Source organism: Quercus robur, chromosome 2 (genome assembly GCF_932294415.1).
Source record: "Quercus robur chromosome 2, dhQueRobu3.1, whole genome shotgun sequence".
In the NCBI taxonomy this organism is placed as follows: domain Eukaryota; kingdom Viridiplantae; phylum Streptophyta; class Magnoliopsida; order Fagales; family Fagaceae; genus Quercus; species Quercus robur.
The window spans coordinates 70,564,956-70,578,066 of NC_065535.1; positions in this window are offsets into that span (position 1 = coordinate 70,564,956).

Consider the following 13,111-nt stretch of genomic DNA (forward strand, 5'->3'; position numbering starts at 1 on the left):
AAGCTGAAGGGTTTCGATAGATAGCCTAGCTATCAAGAGGTATCCAGCAGCTGTTAAGATTGCTTAAAAACAGTTTTTCAAGATAAGAAAAACACAGACATGAATGCAATCAAGTATGCTACACAACCAAAAATCCAAACAACATTTTAAGCTCTCAAAATCATCTTTCAACAAGAAAAATGTTAAGCACATAGATACAAAACACACACACACACACACTAAATAAGTCTAACCAATTTTATATTTCAAAAACAAGTTAAGATAGTTTAGTGAGCATACATTAACACATGTATTCCTTGTGATAGCTAATATCACATTGTACCTGCACATGTATCAAAAGTAGCAAAGAATATTGCGTGTTATATGTGAAAAACATCGAAAGATTGCATAAGTGTCTACATATTATGACGATCTGAGATATGAGAAAATCACTTTAACTCACACACAATCATAACTGTTTGATAGGGACTATCACCTTCGAGGTATATCCTATAACTCCCACATCTTCTAGAATACACGTTTGCAATCATATATAAAGCACTTTGATTCTTTTTGCTTTTATTTTTCTTTGCATATTTCTTTTGAGCAAACTATGCATGGGCATATAAGAGATAGAAAAGAAATACTCAATGATGTTAAGCATTTGACATTCCACTTTTGTTATACTGAAGCATACAAATGTCATTTCATGATTGGCGGGTAACAGTGGTGAGATGGTTATTTATGCCTTTCTCCTAGGATTTTCTAGTCATTCCCGTCAAAAAGAGTGATACAAGTGTCAAGTACAAGAGATTAATTGACCTTACTCATCACAAACACGAGCCACAAAGCTTACTTGCTTAGTTGTGCATAGAGATGTTCATCTAAACTACAAAAGATACAAATTTTAGAAAATTTTGTTTCAATGGCCATCCAAAGTACACAAGTACAAAAGTACACAAACACACTATTTTTGTATATTTTTTTTATTTTTCAATTTTTTTTATATGAAAAAATAAATAAAGCAAAACTGAAAAACAAATAAATAAAATATGTTAAACAAAGCAATGCATAAAACTAGACGACTCAAAACACGAAAGCAAAACACACAAGTAATGCAAAAAAAAAAAAAAAAAAAAAGGGGGGGGAGAGAGAAAAAAAGTGACCAAATCACTTGGAGCCTTTTTCCTTCCACGCCTTAGAAGAACCTTTTTGTTCAGCAAACCCTTGATTCGGCGGTGAAGGGAAAGAATTGAAATTGTTCAAGTTCGAAAGGAACATGAGAGCTTTGAAAAGATCTCCAAGAGGAGCAAAGGAGGATGGAAACTAATTCAGGTTTCCCGATGAGATCATGCTGTTGCTCTATTGAGTGGCTAACCACTTGTAGCAATTAAGTCGAGTATGTCTAGCTGCTCCACAGTGATGACAGAGATGCTGCTTCTTCTGTTCAGACTTTTGATTGTTACCCTTTTTTGCCCTAGGGTTTTTATTTTCTTTCTTATCAAGCTTAGAGAGTGCTCCTAAGATAGATTTACCCTTGTCTATATTTTCACTAGTTAATTCATTTTTAATATCATTGTTCTCAGATTCAACATTATTAGCAAGAGGAACAAAAGTAGTAGTACTAAAAGAAGCAATACTAGGAGAAGAGAAATCATACCCTAAACCGGTTCGATCGAAAGCAGATTTTTGAAGACTAAGCATCTCGTCAAGTTTTGCACTTAAAGTCCTCTTTAGCTTAGTTTTGACTTGGAACAATTCTACCTCAAGCTTCTTAGTCTTCTCAGCCAATAAGTTATTCTTAAATCTCAGTGCTCTAATGATCTGATTGGCTTTATCAAACTTCGTCGAGATTTCTTCTCGTTCATTCTCCACTTCACTGAGCTTCTTAGTGGCTAACCTATATAGCTTCTCATGCTTTTTCGAAACCTTGTATAACTTTGCATAGGCTGTGTGGATGTCATCTTACTCATCCATCTTTTCAAACTTAGACTCCACCAAGTCTTCTTCTTCATCCAATTTTCAACAATCCCCTCAATAGGATTTACGGTGGTAGTGAAGGCATTTAGGATTCCATCATCCTCATTATCAGAGTCATCCTCAGGCTTGGTGTCACTCAAGGTTGCAGCAAGTGCCTTACTTTTGCTAATGGTCTTGAGATAAATAGGGGACTTTTGTTTCATGTGACCGAAGTTTTGACACCCAAAGCACTTTGGTCCTGAGAAAACAATGTATTGATTATCATTCCTAGCATCCTTCTTCCCCTTATCTTAGCTCTTGAACTGTGAGGAACTAGATTTGCTTACGGTCCTTGTCGAAGCCCTTCCCATTGGCATTCTTCATGAACCTCTTGAATTGCCTTGTAATGTAGGACTTCATTTTAGAATCTTCATCCTCTGAAGACTCATCCATGTCACTGCTCTTAGCCTTCAGTGCCATGCTCTTGCTTTTACCCGATTTCCCTGTCCTTGTCAAACCCAACTTATAGGTTTGCGGATTGCCAACCAGCTCTGTCAAAGGAATTTTGTCAATATCCTTCGATTCCTCAATTGCGGTGATCTTGACATGAAATTTCTCAGGTAGAGATCTAAGCACATTTCTAACAATCTTGGGTTTGGGAATGGTTTCCCCAAGATGAAAAGCTAAGTTCACTATGTCCTTGAACTTGGCATAGAACTCATCAAATGACTCATCCTCCTCCATCTTAATCTCTTCAAAACTTGTACTAAGCCTCTGAAGTTTTGAATCATTGACAGCCTTGGTTCCTTCATAGGTTGTCTAGAGAATGGTCCATGCTTCCTTAACAGTTTCAGTAGAGGAAATCTTCTTGAATTCTTCATTTGTGACTGCACTGAATAACGCATTCAATACCCTGCTATTGAAGTTTGCTACCTTAATCTTAGCATCATCCCAGTCGGCCGGTGCTTCCGTAGGCTTGGTCTAGCCTATCTCCATAGCTTGCCACACCTTTTCATCTAATGATTGCAAGAAAGCTCTTATGCGTACTTTCCAGTATGCATAGTTAGTGCCATCAAATAAAGGAGGTATAATAAGAGATTGTCCTCTATCCATGACAAACAGGGGTCAACGGATCACACAACAAAGATTAAAACCTAATCAGAGTATGCCTACTCTGATACCACTTGATAGACCAAGAATATATTGACCCCTTATGATGAATTAACAAATTAATTAGCCAAGTTAATTAATTAATTCAATTAGAATGCAATACGCGTGGTAGCACAAACAAATCACCAATTAACTAAATGCAATGGAAAAAATAAATTAAGACGGTGATTTGTTTACGAATGGGGAAAACCTACACAGTAAAAACTCCACCAGGTGATTTTAAGGTCACGACTCTCGAGAATTCACTATTATCATAATAAGCGGTTACAAGTAAAGGAATCCCAATATCTTATACCAACCTACAGTTGAATCCTTACCCCCAATACCCAATTGAACTTGTTCTGTAGTGACAATCTCTCTTTTTCAATGCACGGCTCTCAATACATGACTAACCAATTCGATGCGCGGATCCCAGTTGCGGCTTACTCACCAACTTGAGAAAGATGTTGGCTGCAAAGTTCTTCAATTCATCAACACAATGAAGATCACAAAGCTCATTGGTTACAAAACCCTACGGTGTACAAACACAGCAGCTTCTTCAAGTGAAAGATGAACTAGGACAAATTCTGTCTCCGATCACAATTTGTATGAACACAATTTCACTTCACATTTGCGCAACCTTTGACAGCCCTTAAAATAATCCTTGTATATGTTTAAGGTTGTAAGAAAAGAAAGCCCAACCATATACACACGGATTAGATGAAAATCAAAGCTAAAAATCTGTTTTTCATAAACCTCGATAGATAGCTTATCTATCGAGATAGCTGAGTATCGGGCTTTAGTAGCTTTTAAACCTCGATAGATACTAGCTGTTGAGCTTTAAAATCCAACACTTCTTCACTTGTTTCTTGGACAGACTTGCATGGTTTTAACACTTATTCTTGAAACCTTATTCCTTGAAGCGTTAAACAAATCATATATCTACCCAATTACAAGTAAAGTGTATTTTGTCAAAGGATTAGCCAATTCTAATTTGACATATGTTCCTAACATTAAATCACATATGTCCTAACATTGAGTGGTCATGCTGTTTGGCTCTTGAGATCGAGAGAGGTGTTCTTGTTAAGAATGGATGGGAGAGCTCGAGTTTAGTGTGTGTGAGAGAGTGAGAGATGAGAACACGATGAGAGCTTCTTCTTCTTCTTTTTTTCTTTTTTTTTTTTCTCTGAATGAGAACACAGTGGAGCTTGAGCTTCAATCTTTATAGCTTAAAAAAATAATTTTTTTTTGTTTTTTTTAATTAAAATTAAAATTGAGAAATCTAGCTTTATATTTTTAATAATATTTTTAATAAAATTAAAATTAAAATTGAAAAAACTAACATGGCGCTGACGTGGTATATTTAAAAATGCCAGATAATTATTTTTAATAATATTTTAATGGCCACATCAGCAAGCAAGACACTTCATCTGCCACGTAGGAGGTTTCTGTTAGTAAGTTGACGGTAGGGACCATTTTAAAAACAATTTTCTTTTTTTAGGGACTACATTAGTAACGAAATCAATTTTGGGACCAAAATGGGAATTAACCCAAAATGTAGGAAATAAAAGTGCATTTTTGCCAATAAATAAATAACGCACACAATCAATATCAGACACACAAACATACACTCACACAAATAATATATAAATTTATAATAAAAAGAGATACACTTTCAACTCACAAACACTCACTATTTACTCTTAAAGTCAAAGATACCAATAGTCAGATAGATAAAAAGAGATTCATGAGAGAGAGAGATCTGTGATTTATTTTATTGGTTGGTTTTGGGATATATGGATTGTTTTGTGTTGTTTAGTTTTGGGTTGAATTGATCTATGTTAAAGTGTGCAAGATTTAAGTCAAGGTGTACATAAACATTTTAAAGGTAAATTAAACTAATAAAATAATATTTTATACATTTAATATTATTGCCAATTGGATAGTGTAGATATGATGACATCTTAATCATTCAGGTATAGCAAGCATCAGTGTTGCCTAGGTTTAACATAGCTATTACAATAAATCATAAATGATAAATTGTTACTCATTCTAATTTGAACTTATGAGTAAAATTAATTTTTTTTTATTTACTAGTCACAATTAGTAATAATTTTTCACCTAAGTTTTGTTGTAAAAGTGTTATGAAATTTTTGTGGACATAGTATATCTAATATGAAAGGTGTTATTTGGTAATAGATAGTTGTGAACTATTTGATATTATGCCAAATGCTCTTTTTATTTATTTTTTTTTCAAAGCAGAAGATTTGTCGTTAATGTTGTAGAATATATTACAAATAGAGAAGTGTTGTCACAGTTGCATGGGCTACATGGACGAATAGGAAGAAGTCAGACATGGAGAGGCTAGTTGGTGCTACCAGTATCTAGAGGAGTATAGGGTGATTTTGAAGTGGGCTTGCAGTTTGCACATGATGTGGGGATCCATGAGTTCAGTTTAGAGGGTGATTCTCTAGTTATTTCCAATGCTCTAAGCTAGCAGTCCCCTCCCCCTTCCTCTGGGGCTCAGGTTGTTTATGGAATTAATGTTGTATACCATATCCTTCCATCAAAAAAAGAAACAAAAAATGATGTATACCATATCCTTGATTTCCTTGGAGTTGAGATTTTCTATGTTTGTAGGCAGGGTAATAAACCTGCACATTTGCTAGTTAACATGTTTAGAGTTTGTTTGGTATTGTTATTTAAATAATAGTTTTCAGTGTTTAAACACCACAATACATCTTTTGACAAGGCTTTTTAACTCACGTATTTTTACAACACTTAAACAATGTTAATAGAAATCTCTTACTAAACGGCCCTTAGGCATTGAAAATTTTTTCTACTTTGATCGAAAAAAGTCCTTATTTCTAAGAACAAGCTCTTCTCCATGGCAAACTTTTGACTTTTAAGTGTAAATAAAAGTCTTTGTCTTCCCATAGGAAAAAAAAAGTGTTGTCTTGATTGTTGATGTGGCTTCCAATTTCATTAAAGAATTAGGACTTATTGTTATTGGCAACTCGTAGAGCCGGTGTTTTATAATTTTCAAACCTCTTTTTTTTTTTTGGCTAACAAGTTAGAATTCAAAGATGTTTCTTCAAAAAAAAAAAAATAATAATAATACAGTTAGGATTCAAACCTCTGTGTTGAGAAAAGAAAGATAATATTTTCTATAATGCAATTTCTTAAAATATCATGTTAGCAAAATAAGAGCAGTGTTATATTTACGGTTACAAATAATTGAAATGTCATGCCCAGTAAACTGAAATCTTGATCACAATTTTCTATCACAGTAACATAATTTAAATATTACTATAACTAGATCTTGATCATCATTTAACAAATACACCATACATTTTATTCTTTATTTTGCAATTCATCCTATTAAAATAATCCACTTTCTAGCCATATTAACAGCAATAATACTAGCAACAACTCACAACCAAACTCACCGCTGTCACTACCATTGTACACCATGACCCACCGTGACACAATGCCAAGACCCACCCCACCGCTGATCTGAACCCAATGCCACCGTCAATTTGAACCAAATAGCAAGTTGGGAATGGATTTTGCATTTTTTGCATTCCCAGAGGAAATGCTCTTAAAAAAGTGAATTTAAAAAAAAAAAAATTTATATTTAGTTCAATTTCAAAATGGGATATCATAAGCATTAAGGACAAAATTTGAAGAAACTCTCTCTCTCTCTCTCTAAAAGAATCATTTAAAATTAAGGTCAAATACACTATTAGTCCATGAAGTTTGTCTATTGAGCATACCTTTACCTTAGAAGCACATAAAATTATAAATCAATTATCAAACACGTATGAAGAAATAAATTCACATCTCTTACTAGTTACTATTGTAAAAACCTCATCTAGACAATAATATATTTAACTTCTCTTTTCCTTTTCGCAGATACTGTCAAAACTAAAAATCTTAATTTAGTTGCATAAAATTTCAAATCCAGCAATTCTTAAGAATCTTATGACGAAAAGGATCATATAAGAAATAATGAGAGTTACATGAGAAAAACACGTAATACATAAATGGTCATATATATGTACCACACGAGATCAACTTTGTTACTATGATAGAAAAATTGTGATAGTAAATAATTGAAATGTCATGTCTAGTAGAGAGAGGATTAATTGCTCGAAGCAGATAATATTATAATACATGCATTTATATGTTGGAGTTTTTGGTTGACAAGAATCTTGTCCTTGCTCACAAAGTACTTAGTCAGAAAGATAGCAGATAATATTAAGTTAACTAACATTTACATAACACAAGATTAAGATATTGCTGCATTCCAGCCTTTGATTGACAAGATCCATGTACCATGTATGCAGCCATAGACTGTGTGCCAATGAATGTACAGACATAGGCCCCAAGAATTTGCACGCACACACACACGAGTCAAACTTGACGGTTTGCTAAAGGCTTGGACAATTTAATGAACAGTAAAAGTTTCACAATCAACCCCATGAGATGCCAGATTGAATGATTGCAACTAGCAAGTTCCCTGGGCATGTTTTAGAATCATCTATAATGGAACTTTCTATGAGCAGATCTTCACCTTCAGAATATACTTGAATGTTTCAATTCACTAAACAAGCCTTACTATAGTAAAAATCTCACTTAGACATGAATACATTCACCCTCTCTCCTCCATTTCGCAGATAATGTCAAAATTATAAATCTTAAATCAGTTGCATAACAGTTGGAATCTAGCACTCTTTAAGAAGCTTATGATGAAAAAGGACCATGAGAAATAAGGAGGGAGGTACATGAGAAAAGCAAAGCAAGTGATACAATGGAGATCAACTCTGTTACTGTGATATAAAACTGTTTAGATTGACTACATTTGTAAGGAATAACATGATGTAAAAACTACTTAATGAACCCAACCATCCTTTTTTTAAAATTTTAATTTCAAACCATCTAAGGTATGTTTAAACAAAAATAGGAATTTACTCGATCAAAGCTAAACAAAAGCTTCACACTAGGCTAATTCTATTGTTCAGAAATTAATCAGACACTACCACAGCTTCCAAAGCTAACCAACAGGCAACAGGATAAGAATGAGGGAACCGAAACTGAATTAAAAAAATAAATAAATAAATAAAAAGAATGTAACAGGTAATTCACCATTCTTTATTTGTCCTCAACTGTAATGCCCCAAGATGTACAAGCTATATCATAGGGAAAAATAAAAATAAAAAGAAAAACTATCTTAGAAGTGAGGGCCCTTAGGTGTGGGTAAAAAAGTGTGTAAAAATATGTATAAAATTATACCAGAAGTATTAGACACTTAGCAAAGAATTCTCTTAAACGTAGATGAATTGCAAAAAGAAAACTAGAAAACTAATAGAGAGAGGATTAATTGCTCGAAGCCCGCTTGAGATTGCTAAAACTGAATCTTGAATTGGTTTGATCCCAATAAAGTCCAATCTCATCACCTTTGTTCGGGCCCCTCTTCCACACAAATTCATTAGTCCATTTTTCAATGAGGACATAACTCCCATTACTTGGCCACTGTTTGAAGATCAACTGATGTTCTTGATGCTTTCAATGCGCCTTGCATCCCATTGTGGAAAATTTAGCTTTATTGTTTGGCAAAACATTACATAGTATGTAGAGAGAAGCAATTTGTATTTTAAACAAAAATAGGTTTTACTCAATTCAATTGTATCAAGCAGTAACTAGATGAGTACATGCAGTAAATATCAGTATGATCAAAGCTATACAAAAGCTCCACATTAGGCTAATTCTATTGTTCATGAATTAAGACAGTGATCAAAGCTTGTAAAACTGACCGACATGATAAGAACAAAGGATTTGAAACTGATTTTAAAAAGAATGGAATAGGTAATTCATTGTCCTCCATTTCTCCTATACTGTAATACCCCAAGATGTACAAACTACACTACTCAGATTAGTTTAGAAGTTACAATATTTCAAGCTTCCACTTCCTAGGTATTAGACAATTACCAAAAGAATTCTACTTTAACAATAAAGGAACTGCAAAAGAAAACTAGTAGAGAGAGGATTAATTACTCGAAGCCCGCTTGAGAATGCTAAAACTGAATCTTGAATTGCTTTGATCCCAATAAAGTCCAATCTCATCACCTTTGTTCAGGCCCCTCCTCGTCACAAATCTCTTATTCCATTTTCTAATAAGGACGTAACCCCCACAAAAGTTCTTGAAGATCAAAGGATGTTCGGACTTGGTATCACAATCCCAAACAGCAACTCGTACCCCATTATTAACGCTTTCAATGAGTCTTGCATCCCATTGCGGCAAAATATGCTTCTTAACCAAGTCTTCTGGTAACAAGAGTTGGGAAATATCACTTAACGCAATCTTCTTCTTGATAACCCAAGGGTCAAAGCCAAGCTTCAAGTCCAATGACACAACGTTAGGCCCTGCTTCTTTTCCGAAAGTCCAGTGAGCACCAAGTTTCATTCTTTTGATTCCACAAGCTGTACATGAAAGAGAAGATATGGCTAACTTTTCACTTGCTTTCCTCTTATTGGTGATGCAAGAACCATAACCCAGCTTCAATTCTGTTGAAACCTCTTCAAATTCTTGATGGGTTTTTGTTGCAAACACGTTTTCTTGACTGACTTGGAGTTGATCAATCTCTGGAATAGGAATAAAATTATAGAAGATAGGTTCTTTCTCTGTACTTTCAGAACCAGAGGAAACAATAATCTCATTAGTTGTGAGATTTTCTTTCTTTGCTTCAAAGATTTCCATTGTAAGTTCTCTGTTCTGGCCATCTTTTCCTTCTTGATTTTGCTTGGTTTGTAGCATACTCATATGCTTCATGGCTTCAGTGAACGAAGTGAAGGACATTGGGCTTAAATGAACCTCCATTACGTTTTGAAAAAACATAGCTGAAAGAAAGAATGGGTTACAGAGAGTTTGTGTTTCTTGGAGACTTGGAACGAAGAGAAATGTGAAATGCTTTGATTTTTTGCCGCCTCTATTCTAGCTAGTCCTGTGACACTAGGCTAAATAAAACAGTAAAACTATCCTAATTCCAAATAAGCATTCTTCGTGTTATCCAAGAATAAGCCAATCAAATAACCAAACACTTACTAACATGACTCAAGTTCATTCTCTCTCTCAAGTTCCCAAATAGTTCTTGAAGAGCACGGGCACTGCCAGATCAATGCATGACGCAATTAGGGAAACACTTAAAGCCTCGAACGAAAAGAAAAGAAAAGAAAAGAAAAACTCAAATTTTTACTAATAGAGATATCCTTGTATCAATGAGAGAATTAATTAAGTCTTAATAATTCACCAATAAATAAAAAGTAAAAAAAAAAAAAAATGTTTTTTTTTTCATTGGATGTGATTGTTTGTTTGTCTCAGTTTTAGAGTATAAAACTTATTTAATCTTTCTCACATAAATGATGAAAGAATTCATTAATCTCCCATGGTAAATAAATTTATACTCAAATTTTATTTAGAGATATTAATTATATATAATTTTATTAAAATTTTCAATCATAATTTTTTAGTATTTGGTTGATTCTCTCAATAAATAGTATTTACTATTTATTTTAGCTGTATAGTCATTGAGTAATACGATTGATTTGTTTTAATTTGTAATTTTGCATCTAAAAAAATAGATTTTAAATGAAAAAAATACCAAAAGTTAAATAAATCTTTTATTAATATTCAAATATGCCCCATTTAAGGTATTTGCCTTAAGCCCCACAATGCTTTGAGCCTGGGTAATGGAGGTTGGTTTTGTTCTTAAAGAGCACAAGTAGGATCCAATGGCAATGGAAGAGGTTGGCTTAGACAAAGACACAACCCTCTCCTTCCTCCAGGGGTCCAGCTGAAATAGTGTTTCTAAGACACGGTTTGGTATAAAATGAATACTAAAAAATTATTATAAATTATTATTAATTGATATGTAAAACTAAAATTTTGTTTTTAGGATACGATTTATATATTACATAAATAAGATTGTATTTATGCCTTAAGGGTAGATGATTGAATATCTTTGTCTTAAAGGTGGATGTCAATACCCAAATTGACATGTAGAATTGAAATCATGTTTTTAAGGTGCGATTTTTACATAACATGAATAAGATTGTTAAAAGTGGATGTTTGATGTCCAAACTCATATGTGAACTAAAATAGTATTTCTAAGACACAATTTTGGTATAAAATAAATATTATTTTAACTTTTTTCTTAGAGATTTCCAAATCTGGATATGTAGAAATGAAATTGTGTTTTTGAGATATGATTTCTACATAACATGAATAAAATTGTTTTTTTATTTTAAACTAATGCAAGTCCTATGAGATGCACGATTTTGAGTATAAATTCTTAAAACATATAATTTTATTTTTAAAAAAATAGTTAAATGAATTATTATTATTACATAATTGAAAATAAAAATCACCTTACATGTTTGTGTGTGTATATGCATGAAAAAAATATAAATTCAATATTTAGAAATAATCCATAAAACAATTGAAACAAATTTATGCTTAAACCCCAATTCAATAATTAAAAACAATTCATCTAAAGATTTCTCCATAATTTCTAAATATTATATATTTTTAAATCTCGAAATATTAAAGTTGATAAGAAATTAGTAAGTTAATGTATATATAAAAGGTCATTTTTCAAATATAAATATAAAAATTGGAGTGAATGCAATTATACAAAAAGCTTTTGTAGGGTGGTTCTACTCTTACCAACCCCATTCATATCACGTGTAATTCCAAAATTTTTAATTCCATTGGATCTAAGTATCTAACATTTAAGCAGCTCATCAAATGCCAAAACTTTGTAGCTCAACTGGTTGACATATTTAGGTGTTCCAAAATATTCAAGGTTCAAATTTTATCTCTTCCATTAAGTTAATGATAAAACTATTATTAGTAACATTTATTAGGCTTATCTATTTAGCTTTCTTGCCAAATTGATATCAACTCTTTTATTTATTTTCTTAGAAGAATATAATACAACTAAAAACCTATAAACAATAATTTAAAATTTAATATTAAGAATATAATCAAACTTATTTATTATTTAAAATTAAGAAACTAACACAAATCATAAATTAAGATATAAATGTAAAAAAAGAATAAAGAATATACCTGATTGTTTCCTCTATCACTTTAAGAGATAAAAGTATGAGAATGTAACCAAAACCTGAACCAATTATTGTAGAAGAGAACAAATAAGTATAAAAGTTTAATATTATGAATTGGGTTAATCTACCTATCAATTTCTAATGCGGAATTCATGAATTTAAGTAAGTGTGTGAGAAGTTTTTATTAATTTTTTTGAAAAAAAAAAAAAGCTTAAACAAAATGAAAAAAATAATAATAATAAAGAAAGAATACATACATGCGTTGTTGTGAGATTTAGACATTCGCATATTAAAGTAAGCTTCACTTCAAAAATGATATATATATATATATATATATATTATAATATATAGGTGGAGTTTCATTTGATATAGAATTTAAATCCTATTGAATTTAAATCATTGTGTTTGTTTCTATCCCATAGATCCCATAAAAAAGCAGTCATACAAATAGGAAAAAAGAAAAGAAAGGAAACGTTGATATACCTTTTTTTTTAAGAAACGTTGATATACTTACTACTTAGTAACGTATATTATACTCCATATTTATATATAGTTTTTTTTTTTTCTTTTTTCTTTTTTGAGAAGCATTATATATAGAATTTTAAGCTGTATAGAAGTTGATTGATACTATATAAAAGAGAAGCTATTTCCCTTAAACTCAGATACTTATTATGTTATTTACAAATTTATTTTACTTTATCTAATTTTTTTTGGTAAATCGGTTTGAACAAATAACTTGTTATCTTTTGTTCTATTTTTTAAAAAGTTTAAAAAATATAAACAAATAAGGTTGCTGTTTTTTTTTTTTTTAATCTATAAAAATTTATGCAATTTGGTGTGGCCACTTAATGCAAATATGAACAAAAAACTTGCTATCTTTTGTTCTATTTTTTTTTTT